A 16,244-nucleotide genomic window follows, 5' to 3' on the forward strand; every position below is an offset into this window, starting at 1 on the left:
CTACAAAGTGATGTCGTTCGGCCTAATAAATGTTGGTGCTACCTACCAAAGAGGAATGACTACTCTGTTTCATGACATGATTCACAAAGAAGTCGAAGTATATGTGGACGATATGATTGTGAAGTCAAAAGATGAGGAGCAACATGTCGAATACTTGACAAAAATGTTCGAAAGGTTGAGAAAGTACAAGCTTCGATTGAACCCTAACAAATGTATGTTCGGCGTCAGATCTGGAAAGTTACTAGGCTTCATTGTCAGCCAAAAGGGCATTGAAGTCGACCCTGATAAAGTTCGGGCCATCCGAGAAATCCCAGCCCCGCAGACCGAGAAACAAGTCTGAGGTTTCCTCGGGCGATTGAATTACATCTCCCGATTCATATCTCACATGACCGCAACCTACGGGCCGATCTTCAAGCTACTCAGGAAGAATCAGCCTATTGTATGGAACGATGAATGCCAAGGAGCTTTTGATAGCATCAAGAATTACCTGCTGGAAACACCTATCCTTGTCCCACCCGTGGAAGGAAGACCTTTAATTATGTATTTGTCAGTGTTTGATGAATCCGTGGGATGCGTACTTGGTCAACAAGATGAGACTGGAAAGAAAGAACATGCTATCTACTATCTGAGCAAGAAGTTCACCGACTGTGAAACTCGGTATACGATACTTGAAAAGACTTGTTGTGCTCTGGCCTGGGCCGCAAAATGCCTGCGTCATTATTTGGTGAATCATACAACTTGGTTGATATCCAGAATGGATCCGATAAAGTATATCTTCGAGAAACCTGCTGTTACTGGGAAGATTGCACGCTGGCAGATGCTCTTGTCTGAATATGACATTGTGTTCAAGGCTCAAAAAGCAATCAAAGGTAGCATTCTTGCCAATCATCTTGCCTGCCAACCTCTTGATGATTACCAGCCGATTAAGTTCGATTTTCCCGACGAAGAGATCATGTATTTGAAATCAAAAGACTGCGAAGAACCATTGATTGGTGAAGGTCCAGATCCCAATAGCAAGTGGGGCCTAGTCTTTGATGGTGCTGTCAATGCTTATGGAAAAGGAATCGGAGCAGTCATTGTATCCCCGCAGGGGCATCACATTCCTTTTACCGCCCGGATTCTGTTCGATTGTACAAACAACATGGCTGAATACGAAGCATGTATCTTTGGGATCGAGGAAGCAATTGACATGAGAATCAAACACCTCGACATCTATGGAGATTCGGCACTTGTCATCAACCAGATAAAGGGTGAATGGGAGACCCATCATGACAAGCTGACTCCTTACCGTGATTACGCGAGACGTTTGCTGACATATTTTACAAAGGTCGAATTGCACCATATCCCTCGGGACGAGAACCAAATGGCCGATGCTCTTGCTACTCTATCCTCCATGTTTCGAGTAAACCATTGGAATGATGTGCCAATAATCAAAGTGCAACGCCTTGAAAGACCTTCGCATGTGTTCGCTATTGGGGATGTAATCGATCAGACTGGTGAAAATGTGGTTGACAATAAACCCTGGTATTACGACATCAAGCAGTTCTTGCTAAGTCGTGAGTATCCACCGGGTGCTTCCAACAGGGACAAGAAGACCTTGAGAAGATTGGCCAGTAGATTCCTGTTAGATGGAGACATTTTGTACAAAAGAAACTACGACATGGTATTGCTAAGATGTGTTGATGAACACGAAGCGGAGCAGTTAATGCATGATGTACATGACGGTACCTTCGGGACCCATGCTACAAGGCATACTATGTCAAAGAAGTTGTTACGGGCAGGTTACTACTGGATAACCATGGAGCATGATTGCTACCAGCACGCCAGAAAGTGCCACAAATGTCAAATCTATGCTGATAAGATTCATGTGCCTCTGCATGCCCTCAATGTTATCTCCTCCCCATGGCCGTTCTCCATGTGGGGCATCGACATGATTGGAAGAATTGAACCGAAGGCTTTAAACGGTCATCGTTTCATCCTAGTGGCAATTGACTACTTCACCAAATGGGTTGAAGAGGCATCTTATACCAATGTAACCAAGCAAGTGGTAGCTAAGTTCATCAAGAACAACATTATCTGTCGATATGGTGTTCCCAGGAAGATCATTACCGACAATGGTACCAACCTGAACAACAATGTGGTGCAAGCTCTTTGTGAAGAATTCAAAATTGAGCATCATAACTCTTCTCCTTATAGGCCTCAGATGAATGGTGCAGTTGAGGCCGCCAACAAGAATATCAAGAAGATTGTTCAGAAGATGGTAACTACCTACAAAGATTGGCATGAGATGTTGCCCTATGCTTTGCATGGCTACCGTACTACAGTGCGCAGTTCAACCGGGGCAACCCCTTTGACAAGAAAGTTCGTCCTCGAGAATTCAAGGAAGGTGAACTTGTATTGAAAAGGAGGATAAGCCAACAACCCGACCCAAGGGGCAAGTGGACGCCTAACTATGAAGGTCCTTATGTTGTCAAGAAAGCCTTCTCCGGCGGTGCTTTAATTCTTACACACATGGATGGTGTAGAACTTCCAAATCCTGTGAATGCTGATATAGTCAAGAAATACTTTGCCTAGATATGTGAAAAGAACAGCGTGGTAGGTCGAAAACCCGAAAGGGCGGCCTAGGCAAAAATGCGCTTCCCGGTGGATCGAAAACCCGAAAGGGCGATCCAGGAAAAATAAGGGACAAAAAAAAAATATGAAAAGCTCGCTGAGATTGTACGCAACTCAGGCAAGAATGAGCGTCTCGATGAGCTGAAAACCCGAAAGGGCGGTTCATGCAAAAATGAGATTGAAACAAAAGGCAAGTAACATATTTGGCAAATCACCATCCCCTTGGGGCATCTGCAGCTGTTAATGACCATCTTCATCAGAAGCTTCTATGCTTGCAAATTCAAAGTTTCTAGGAAATGTAGTCGTTACTGTGTTCAATGTACCACCAACCAATAAAATTACCATTTTCCAAGCTTTGTAAATCCGTGGAGTCACGCCTTCGGCTGACCACCACTCTTATACATCAATTTGAGCCTGTGCTTTTGTTTGAAACTCTACTTTCTTTCCACTTTCAAAGCTATGTACAAAAACCATTTTCTTTCTATTTTGATAATGATAATGCTTGAAACAAACATCTTCAAAATTGAAAAAAAAAAAGTTCCTGTCTATTTTGAAAGCAAACCTGAGCAGCAAGGTACATTCAAACGAAACATGCGTGAGCGAGTGTATGTTGATGTCTATTTCAATATGTGTTACAAGCAGGCTCTTCCCCATGATAGTCTGTGGTCAATGGCAAGAATGAAAAAAATAGAATGAAAATGCATGAAAATGAATAGGCTCGCTAAGTTGAAAACCCGAAAGGGCGACTTAGGCAAAACTGAGCACCCCGCTGGATTGACAACCCGAAAGGGCAGTTCAGGCAAAAATTGGGCAAGGAAAAGAATTTATTTCCCCGGTGGATCGAAAACCCGAAAGGGCGATCCAGGCAAAAATGGGATGCAACAAAAATGAAAAAATTGAGAAAATGACATGCAAAAAGCATTGACCACAGATGCAACATCCATAGTACACCCAACACTGAAATGCCCAGCGATGACGGCATTATCCCCAGCAGAGTCTTCCGAGATTCTATCCCCAGCAAGTTACATAGCTACCTACCCTCAGCCATGGTTCCGATATGTCTCCCAACGACGTTATCTCCAAAGAGGATTTCCAGGAATGTGTAATATAGCACGAGCCACTACGTGGCCAATACTCCAATGCCTTGTCTGTCTCTACGAAACGGTGTCTACAAGCTGCCAACAGTCATGCATTACAAGCATTCATACATGCATAATCATGCATACTACGTGCCCATACATTTAATAAAACTGTTATATCATCCATGCATATTGCATTTCCAATGTCAGCATCAGTCTCAATTCAATACTCATGTCAGGTTCTCTGTCAAAATCTTGTGAGCCAATAATACTGGTCAATTTCTACCTTTCAAATCAAATCCACGTCAAGTCAGTTTCAATCTATATTTTGTCAAAAAAAAAACTAATCCCCAGTGAATGTGTTTCTGTTTGGTCAAGTGGCTAGTTCAAGTCCAAGAACAGCTTGTACCTGTCTATTTGTTTCTGTTCGGTCAAGTGGCTAGTTCAAATCCAAGAGCAGCTTGCACCTGTCTATTTGTTTATGTCCCCGGTGGAGTAACCAGTTCGCATCCAAGAACAAGCTCGCACCTGTCTATTTGCCTTTGCTTTCGGTCGAGTGACCAGTTCGAATCCCAGAACAACTCGTACCTATCTACTTTTCCATGTCCCCGGTCGAGTGACCAGTTCGAATCCAAGAACAACTCGTACCTGTCTATTTGCCTTTATCCCCGGTCAAGTGCCCAGTTCAATTCAAGAACAGCTTGTACCCGTCAGTTTGCTTCTAGTTTCCTGTCTACCCTGTTATCGGTTATCTTGCCAATGTCTACCAGTCCCGCAATGGATACGACATACTTTGTTAAATCTAATTCTCGTTTGTCTTGCATTCATAATCCAAATGTTGCATGGCACTCATGATATTTGAAAATGTGCAAGCGTATTTTTACGTCCAAAAACAGTGCAAATGTTGATATTTAAGTGTCTTCGTCCCGTCAAGGCAAAGACTCCGTCTCTTGACCCTCCGGACAAAGAAACTTAAATAGGGGCAGCTGTTATACCCCGATCTTGGACCTAAAAATACTCGTTCAAATTTCTTTTCTACTACTAATAACTGTCAATTTATTGTTGTTTTACTCTGAACCTTTACTTTGTTTCATCTGCACCTTTTACTGTCTCTGTCTCAAAGTATTTTCAATTGTGACTTTGTCTCTGATTTTCTTGCATAAAATCATCCAAAGTGTCTTTCTTGTGTTACAAGTCATTTGAAAACTCTTTGGATCATTGCATTGCTTTTCTTGCATGTTATTTCAAAAATCATACAAAAAGGGTATTTTGGTCATTTCCTGCAGTGGAACCCATTTTAGTCCCTATGATTGTATATGAGTCTTTTCAACTTGTTTTACAAATCACTGTTGAGTCTTTGTTTAAAAACCAGTTCAAAAATTGCATCTGAGTCAGTTTAGTCCTTAGGGGCAGTTTGGTCTTTTTCCATCAAAATTTCGACAGAGAGGTATTTTAAAATACCTCATTTTAGTAATTGGTTCATTTTAGTCCTTTTGTTGGTTTTATTTTAGGTTTCACTTTACTTTTTTTTCAATTTACCAATTTTAATTCAATTTTATTTTTAATTGCATTCTGGTCGCTCAAACAAGTTTCCAGAATTGCACTTTAGTCCAAAACTTTTTAAAATTGCATTTTTAGTCCATTATTAATAATTGCAGTTTAGTCCTCAATTTTACTTTTTTTGCAGAAAGGTCCCTAGGTCACAACAAGTCCAAGGCCGAGCCATACAGTCCAGGTGTCACCATTTCATTGGATCTCAAGTACAAGTGGCAGCTTATAAATAGTGCACAGTGTCAGAGAAACCCATTGAATCAGTGCCACATCACAAAACAGAATTCCAATTTTCTCTCTCCATTCAGTTAGATCAAAACTCAGAAACCATCAAGAACAAGGAAGAACCCTAATTCTCCAGAACCAGATTCATGAACAAATTCATCAAATGTTCATCGATTCTCAGTGATTCAAGGTGAATCTTCATCATCGAATCGTTTTCTATGCAATTCAAGTGCGAATTCATCACCAAGTGGTGACAAACTCAAGCACGATCACAGAGTTTTTTTTTTTTGAGAAGAAGAAAGAAAGAAGATGAAGAATCTGAACCGGTGAAGAAGAAGAAGGAATCAAACCAGCAAGAAACACCGATTTATTTTCGGTTTCAAGTCAAAAATCAACAAACAGAATCAAATCGAAGATTTCTAAAAATCTTGTTCGAAATCTCCGATTGAATCACAGGTAAACATATAACTTCAGCGTTCTTTCTTAAAAAGCATCAATAAGGACGAATCTATGTAGATCCTCAAGGTTTCAAACAGTTTCTTTCAAAGAATTTGAAAACCTAAAAAAAAATATTTTCCAAACCGTAAAACAAAAATGTAGATCTACGAAGATTCAAGCATTGCATGTGATTTCTGGCTTTAGATTCATGTTTAGGGTTTAATGTAACGCCCCAAATTTCGTAACATTATATTATAGTAGAATAGAGATTGAATATTATAGTAGTTATATTTGACGGTGATTGATAGTTTTCTAAAGTGGCTACTATAGATATTTTTTGGATTGTTGATATTAGAAATATTTATTTTATTAGAAATAATAATAATGTCAAGAGAAAAGGAATACACCTAATGTATATATATTGGACACGGAAGTTGAAATAATAAAAATAGCATAATAATTAGTAATTATAATTATTCAAACCACTAACCCATTAGGTCAAAACTCAAAAGCCCAATTGCATAGGCATCAGGAGATGTGTATATATATATATATATATATATATATATATATATCCTATTCATCATGAACTGGTAGCAAGAAAACCTACGAACTAGGGTGAACAAAAAGAGCATCGCAGTACTGCACTATAGAAAAGCCATAGTGCGATAAGAGCAGGAAGAAGTCAGCTACTTCTTTAGCAAGGATTACTAAATACTACGATCGATGAAGGCGAGATATATGAAATAAGCTGTCTAAGTTTTTGGAGAAAAAGGGAGAAAAAGCTAAGAGAAGGGAGAAAGATCTAGCAAGCTGCGATTTTGATTGTTAAGGTAAGGGTGAGACTAACATTCAATCTTCTTAAGCCTATGATTTTGATAATTAGATTTAACATGCTGTAGGTTATAGTTTTTGAGAATTTGGGAATTACGGTTAGAAGTTGTAAATTGTTGATTAGATGATAGAAACCTGTTGGATTGATGTAAAAACAGTGTATAGACCTTAGATTCATAGTTATATTTGAATGATTAAAACGTGTTTGATTGTATAGTTAAATTGACTTTGTTATATTTTCTTTCGAGTGAATTTACAATTCGGGAGAGATGTAGAAATATTATAAAAATCCTTATTTTGATAAATTAATTTGAGGTATCTAATTTTGAATATGGTTCAGAAGTCTCCGAAATCAATGCTTTTCTTATCTCTATTTGAATACGTGTTTTGTGGTATCTAGTTTCACAGAAGATTAATTTTAACTAACAGTAGCATGATGCTATTAGCTTTTGAAAGAAATATACTACTTAAGAAGCTAATGATCCAAAACGAGATGCCATCCAAAAGGTTTGGAACATACACACTCTTTTGATTAGGTATAGCTTTGAATGAAAATTGTTCCTTTACATTGCCAATAATCTTGCATTTTGATGAGCCTCAATTCAATTAGTGTTGAACTTGATTCAAAATAGTCTGATGCAATATTATGAGTACATATATGTTCACTAGTTTAGGATTACTATTACTATTATTATAATAAATTGAATTTTAAGACAGCTTCTAAATTCAATTAGTCTTGCTTCAAAATGTTTACATACTAATTGGCATCTTTATCCTGCCCTTGTTAATTGGCTCACGATATCATACTATTATTTTGTGAAAGAATTCTAGTTCTATTTTTACTATATGTTTTTCATAATTTTTCTTGACGTGTAAATAATTTATATGAATTATATGAATGTATGATTGTTGAAGTTGATGTTGATTGTCATTTGATATTGTTATACCATGAGCTGTTTTATGTGCTGCCTATGTTGCTGTTGTTATTTAACTAAGCTGCATGAGTCGGTCTAAGTTGATTAAGATGTTGATGATAATGTTCCAAATTATTGGACTATTTAAGAGGTCGTTGAATTAAGATGTTTAAGATGTCGAGTCCATGCATTAACATTCAGCGATTGGGGCTTGATGCTCCGGAAGTATAATAATACTCAAATAGCGATTGGGGCTTGATGCTCCGGAGTATATTAATACTTAAATAGCGATAGGGGCTTGATGCTCTGGAGTATATTAATACTCAAATAGCGATAGGGGCTTGATGCTCCATATTGGTACCACATGCATATAAGAGGTCTAAGTTGCATAGTCGAGTTGGAGTCGCATTTGTCGAGTCAATGATGTTTATGTTGATAAGTTGTGAAGTTGTAATTGTTTATACAAACTATGATTGAAGTGTTAAATGATATATTACTATTTATAATGAATATTAAGATGATTTGATGTTGATTAAATATAATTGTTGAATTATATGCTTAATATTATTGTTTTGTGAAATCTCACCCCTTCTGCTTGGAAATGTTGCTCTTCCTATGAGTAACTTGCAGGTGATCGTTAGTAGGTTGTTGATGATGCTGTCGTGAGTGACTTATTCTTCACTGAGTCTTAGGATGCTCTGATACGTAACGGGATGGGATCTTTTGTGGCTATTTTCTATTCCTTTACGTATTGTTTATGTTTTAATAAGGCCTGCGTGCCAAAGACTTATCTTAATGAATTTAATCCGCTGCAAAGTTTGAAATAATATGTTGATGATTTTTGGAAGCATGATTAGTTAATTATCTCATTTATTATATTTTAGAAGTGTACCATTCCGTTAAATGCTGTTTACTCTGATAAATAATTATGAAATTTTTAAGTTGCGAAAACGGGGTGTTACATTTAAAGGCGAGTTCATTGATGTAAAAATTTTGATTTTCTGGTGAGGTTAGGACTCGCCGGAATCTGGAATTCACGGCGGCGTCGATGAAGATTCTGATGAATCTTCATCTTCTCCGGCCGTCTCCTTCTAGAAACCGGCGAAGATAAGAGAGAAGTGAGAGCTTCTCTCACTAGAATTAGTGAAGAGAGAGAGAGGGAAGTGAAAAATGAAATAAAACCGGCGCGCCTCTTTATATAGGCCAGTGAACCGGACCGGTCCAAGACCGGTCCAATCCCCTCCATTCTTGGCCGTTGGATCTAGGGTTTGATCCCCTGGATCAATCCTGTGGCTCCTGTGCATCCGGATGGTTTAGGTTTGGGCTTGGGCTTTTTCCTTTGGGTTTTGCTGCGTTTTTGCTATTTTCTTGCTATGCACACCCCTGTTTCTTGCTATGTGAACCTCCTGCTTGCTTTTTTGTTTTCATAAAATTCCTAAAAATTTTCTATGTGTTTCTTGATACATTTTTGATATTTTTGTGTTGTTGTTACATGTCAAAAATTGATAAAAATATATGTGTATTTTTTGATTGTTTTTCTTCTTTTTTAGTGGAATTTTGTGCAATTTTTGCCACATTTTTGTTCATAATATTTTGATATATGACATGAGTGATTAATATGCAATCTTGTGATGAATATGCCTCTGATCATGTGTTTGTTTTACTGTTTTAGATGTGATTTGTTAATTTCTTGTGTTTCAAGTAATGTGTTTCCTTTTGTATTTTGGTTATTGTCGTCATTTTGCCGTGTTATCTCATATTCAATTGCTTACTTTTTTCTTACCATTTTATGTCTTATACTACTAACCATTTTATTTCATTTTTCATCCATTTCTTGAGCATTTTACCATTTCATCTCCATCTCATGGTTTAGCCACTTTACCTTTTCAATTTCTATGTCAAATGGACATGTAATAATTTTAGGTAGCTTAATTTCCTTTTAGTTTCTTGCAAGGACATAGCATGTAAACTAGGGCAAAGTGTAAAGGACAATGGACTCTCTATAATGATGTACACCGACACAAGCACCGACACGCACACACGTTGTATGTTTACCGCTTAGATGTATGTTTAGGAAACGCGATACTTAGAAAATGTTCATTTTTCAAAGCAAATTAATTCCATCACTCAAATCTTTCCTACTAAACCTTGGAGTCAAAACTCCACTGTATTTTTTCCTTTATTTTCTTAATCAAATTCAAATGAATCTTAATTTCCACTTAGACATTTTTTCGTTAATAATTGAACCAACAATTCACTATCTTTTTCTCCCATGCCTTTACGGCCTCTTTCTCTTCTTCAAAACCATTTCAAAAACTAAAATCAATTGAAACATACAAAAAAAATACTTTTGAAAGAGAACTACATGGAATTTTGATCCCTTAAAAGGGTATGTAGGCAAGAGGTCAAAACCTCTCCAAGTCCAATAAAATAAAATCTCAAACATTTCCCCCCTCCATTCTTAACCTAAATAAACTCTCTTTTTCGATAAATAAGCATAAAAGTAAAAGTGTAGACATAAAGCTAGGAAAGCGGTTCCTATAGAATACTATAGTCGTTACGGGTGCCTAACACCTTCCCGTAACGAAAACGACCCCTGAACTTAGAATTTCTAAGGGTTTTTTCTCAGTTTTACCCTTCCCAAGAAAAAATAGAGAATATCAAAGATTGAAAGGTTCAAGCCTAATTAATGACTTGATACCCCAAAATCGAGATAACAGGGGTTCGAACTTCGACCCCTACATATATTATTCAATGTTCCTATCAACTAAGTTAAATTCAAAGGGACAAATAACAAGTATTTTTACAAATATTAAAACGAAAAAATTGTATATTTACAATAACGAAAGATATATTTCAACCTTAATAATATTAATAACCGGTGATTCAATAGAGAAGTAAAGGAGTGCCTGCTACAAGATCTAAAAGTATGGAATGTCCTTTTTTGCAAGCTAATTTCAGTCCATAGTTGGTGGAACGCATAATACAAACACCTCTCTATCCTTCTATGACAGAAGATCGTTTAGTTTGGAAGAAGGAAATAGATGGTGAATACTCGGTTAGGAGTGCATATCGTATGTGTATGCAAGAAATTTTTTATGTATCTCATTTTAAGATTTCCGGTTCTTGGGATATAATTTGGAGACTAAAAATGCCGCCGCGAGTTAAAAACTTTATTTGGAGAATTTATAGGAATTGTATTCCAACTCGAATACGACTCCGAGACAAAGGGGTTAATTGTGATACTATTTGTTCATTGTGTAACTCGGAAGAAGAGGATACTCTTCACCTCTTTTTTAATTGCCCAAGTAGCTGTTCTATTTGGAGTATGTGGGAAGGATATTCTTCCATTTCTGCTATTTTAAGCCAAGACTATGACAGCAAAACAATTGTTTTTAAAATTCTGCAGGTGTTGGCAGCCGAAGATGCAGCGGCCTTTTGTTGCATTCTTTGGGGCATTTGGAAGCAAAGGAACAAGGTGTGGAATAAGGTTACAGATGCAAACACGTTTGTTCTATCTTGCGCGAAAGACAGCTTGCATGAGTGGAAATTGGGTAGAAATTTGCAGCAAACAGATTTTGTGCCTCGGCAGCAATATGGTAATATTTGTTAGACAAAACCAAATGCAGGTAGATACAAATGCAATATTGATGCATCCTTTTCGAAGCACCTGAACAAGGTTGGATTAGGTATGTGTATTAGAGATGAACATGGTACTTTTGTCCTTGCCAAAACTGATTGGTTTAGTCCCATATGTGAAGTTCATATTGGAGAAGCTCTTGGGTTGATTTCAGCACTAGAGTGGGTGCGTGAGCTCAATTTGGGACCTATTGACTTTGAGATGGATGCGAAGAGAGTGGTTGATAGTTTTTTATCTTCTCGACATGATGTTACCGAATTTGGTATCATTATCCACAATTGTAAAACTCTCTTTAGGTATAATTATGAAAAGTCGACTGTTGAGTTTGTACGGAGACAAGCAAATGAGGTTGCTCATAAATTAGCTAAGGCGGCCTTATTGTCAACTAGTCTCCAGGTTCTATTTGAAATACCAGATTGTATTGAAAATACTTTGATTAATGAAATGTTATAAGTTTGTTTTCTCTCCAAAAAAAAAAAAAAAGAAGGAAAAATAAAGGCCAAATACCCCCGTGGTCCTTTAAGTTTCATGTTTGTTTTGGATAGATCTTTTAAGTTTTTAAGGTTTCAGATAGGTCCTTTAAGTTTCGAGTTTGTTTCGGATAAGTCTTTTATGTCAATCTCCGTTAAGCCAAAGTTGTTCTATCTGTTAAGCCAAAGCTGATATGTCCGTTAAGTGGGTGAGGTGGTTCTCTCTAACATTTGGCATCATTTTTCCCCCAACCAGATCATCTTTGGGGGACATAAAGGACCTATCCGAAATAAACTCGAAACTTAAAGGACCTATCTGAAACCTTAGAAACTTAAAGGACCTATCTGAAACAAACTCGAAACTTAAATGACCTATCTGAAACCTTAGAAACTTAAAGGATCTATCTGAAACAAACATGAAACTTAAAGGATCGGAGAAGATATTTCGCCAAAAATAACTAAAATGTATTCTAAAATATTTCAGTCAAGAATAAACATAACACTCCACAATCAAATGATACTTCCCTGGTGAAAAAATAAAATGTTTGTAAAGATAAGAATTTAGTGTTGGTCCTTGCAAATGTGAGGATATATGATGGTCTTATCATTCAACGTATTAATTAGAATGTGGACATCCTGTGGACAAAATGTTAACATTAATTTAATTAACAAATATATCAGGCCCTGAAATAGTTTGGTAACGTTTGCTCAAAAATATTCACTATCCACTCTTTTAATTTCGAAGTCCTTAAAAATTCACTATGTATAGGGAAAATAAAGTAGAATGAACAAATCTCACCTGGAAACTCCTAAATTATGCTCAAGTCGACCATACCACATATTTTTTCATAGGGAAAATAAATGCTCTAAACCATCAAATCCTCCTGCAAAAACAATCGTATTGAGTGTTAATTCAAACAAAAGTAGTAGTAAAATATAGTTCATAATCCGATATCACCTACTAAAAGTGTGGAAATTTACAAAAAGGTAAAACCAAAATAACTTTGAGCGGGTTGATAAGCCTCAGGAAAACTGAGATATAAGGTACAACATGAATAAAAGGCTATCAACAATAAGGTTTATTACAGTACATTTCAACATGAATAAAAACTGTTTTCACGTGTTCTGACTCTCTATTTTTAACCTCTCATATTCTTAACTTACATATTCTCCCTTATTTCAATTCTGTCCTTATGCCTCATTAATCTATTTTAATTATATTCCCTCATTAATAATGCTCATATTAAGCTACTAATAATTACCAACATATAACACATCACAATTATTCAAATAAATTAGCACACTCATTTTGGCACCAGAGAGAATGATGAGTCAATAATTAGTGTTTTTAAGTATTCATTTTAGTTTATTTTATTTAGATTTTATGTGTTTTTATTTACTTTATAGAACTATTTTACTTCAATTGCAAGTTATTTAATATCAGAAACAAATTTGGTAAAAGATTGAGTCTTGGAGCAAAAGAAATGGTTTTGGAGCATAATTAAAGGATAAAAGGATCTAAAATATGATTTGGAGCTTACTGAAGACAAAAATATGAAGATCCTGTGCAAGAATATCAGGCGTGGCCGCGCCAAACAGCGGCGCAGCCACGCCTCCAAAGTTTGAAGCTTAATGGCCAAAGTCAGAGAGTTGGCACAGTCACAGAGTGTTGGCATGACCTGTGCTTGTGGTGGCACGACCGTGCTAAGGTACCAGGTGCCTGTTTTGCTATGTTTTTGACCTAATGCCCATGGATTTTCTTGTGTAACACTCTAGTGATTTATTTCTTAGGGCTTAAGTCAATATCAAACATGTCTAATCATATTTTGTTTTTGGAAATTATAAGTGACACTTTTTCATTGAATAAAAGTTCTCCTTTTTATTTTCTTATTTACTTTTTCCTTTTAAGGAATGATATACTAACATCCAAATTTTGACAACTTTCTTTATAGGGTATTCTTAAAGCAACAAAATATTATTATTTTCTCTTTCTTTTCTTTTATTTCTTTACATTTCCGTTTAGGGGTGTTCGCGGTGCGGTTTGGTTCGGTTTCAAGCATAATAATCATCCAAACCGCGAGAGAAAAAAACATGCGGTTTGGTTTGGTTCGGTTGATTTTTAAAAAGTCATCCAAACCAAACCAAACCAAACCAATGCGGTTTGGATTGGTTCAGTTGATGCGGTTAATCTCGAGATAAATAAAAAAATTACATTAACTCTAATATTGCCAACTAATACCAAACAATTTTAATTATTCAAAAAAAAGAACTTGAAGTTCCAAAATAGCATTACAATACCAATAAAAGTTATTTATCTAAAATAACATTACAGTACCAAAATAATAGCTGGATAGTGTTGGGCTTGGGCTTGAGTTCACTTTGGTATTGGGCTAGTGCAATACTTAGTTTAATAACATTGAGTATTTTTGCGGTTTGGTTTGGTTTGGTTCGGTTGCTGAGATGCAAACAGCAAATCGAACCGAACCGCGCGGTTCAGTCTAAAAGTCATCCGAACCAAGTGCGGTTTTTTGCGGTTTCGGTTTGGGTTGGTTCGGTTTGCGGTTTTTCTATTGGGTTGGTTCGGTTTTGAACACCCCTATTTCCGTTTGCTTTCTCTACCAAAAATTCAGATGAAAAAGAAATTGCAGATCGATTTTCTTCTCCTCATTTCCATTCTCACCATCTTCACCGAGCCTTAACATAGCACCACCATCGCTTCACCATCCCTAAGTTCAATCCAAACCACCGCTGACGACGACGGTGACGAAGACATTAAGGAAATCTGTGCGACGACGACGGTGATAGTGACGATGCCGATGATTAGTTCGACGACGACGACGATGGTGATTAGGAAGAACGACACCACCTATTAGGAAAATTTGTTCAAAATCGTACAGCTTCAGAAATAGGTTGAGGGTGGCGAAGGAAGAACGACGCTGGTGATTATGAATTGTGCAAAAATTGTTTGGGCATTTAGCTTGAAAAAGGAGTTAAAATACATGATGCACAGATTTCCTAATTTTTCCAGCAAAACATCATATAGGATGGTTTTGTTCAAACTTATGGTTTTGTGTAGGTATCATTGTTGAACACTGATGCAGAAGTTTCTGTTATGGAAAGTATAAGAATTCTAAGAACAACTCTAGTTGAACATAAAAAAACATATTCTAAGCCATACGATTCCTGAAGGTGAAGGATTAAGGGTGCTTTTGATTTGCTAAAAAATGAAGGACAGGAATTCTAATTGTCCTTTAATTTGTAAAATTGTTTCAGGTACAGGACAAACTGGAGGCAAGGGACAGGACAAAAACTCATATTTTTGTCCATCACCAATGTCCCACGTACAAGTTGTCTAAAATACCAAAATAGCATTTTGTCCCTCAAAAATAGTATAAAACAAAAAATTACTCAATGTCATAAAAAATTTGTCATGTGCTGTTCTGCCTTATGTTGTACTGTTCTATCCAATACTTTCTGTTTTGCATACTATTTGACACAACTTCAATATTCTAAAACATACTATTTGACACAACTTCAATTGAACAAATTTGTTCAAATTCTAATCGACAATGAAGAATGACTTGGTTAATTTGTCTATATATTATCCTTACATATTAAATCAGAACATAAATAACATATTCTAAGCCATGACAATTGAACTTTGTTGACCCATATTTCATTCTCCACTGTGTACAATGAAATTATGAAACTCTGCTGTTGTAAAATCAGAAGTGAGCTGAATTTTACAAATATTCTCAACATTCAAAAGAGCATAAAAAACAAAAATAATTAAATCACTAAATAATCACATTCATTGACCAAGTAGCATCCATTGACATTTAAACAGAATAATTTACATAAGATTCTATATACATTTCACCAAAAAATTAACCATCTCTTTACATATGGATAGCTCTGAAGTATTTTAATGCATATATTATGAAAATAATCACGTGCCTTAGTTGTCAATCGGTCACCCTTTTTTTTGGTCCGCTTCCTGCTTCTCTGCACAACTTTTTCAACTACAGATCATTTTCTCTTTGTTTGAGGACGACCTTTACGCGTGACTCGCAATGGACTACGGATTTCAATAATCGCATCTTCATCCCTTCGAATAATTCTATTTGGACTCGAGTCAGTGTTGGAACTTCTGTTGTTACTTGTAGCACCCAAACATAGCAAGCTAGATTTGAATTCATGAAGTGTTTCATGGAGAGCCATAGTTTTATCTTCTTTTCTGAAGCCACTTCAGCAACCTCATAGAAATGCTTTCACAAGCTGTCAAACCTATCCATTTGTGGCTTCAACTCTGTCACATTATAGCTACTCTTAATATATGAATGCTTCCTTTTAATACTTTTGCTCCATCTTACTAAAACATACTTCAGTGGCATGTTTTTAACTCTTTCTTGAGCACACACAGATAGCACATGACGACATACAATACCTCTAAACTCAAACACTGAGCATTCACAACTAA

The sequence above is a fragment of the Medicago truncatula genome, chromosome 1, assembly GCF_003473485.1.
Source record: "Medicago truncatula cultivar Jemalong A17 chromosome 1, MtrunA17r5.0-ANR, whole genome shotgun sequence".
Lineage (NCBI taxonomy): Eukaryota > Viridiplantae > Streptophyta > Magnoliopsida > Fabales > Fabaceae > Medicago > Medicago truncatula.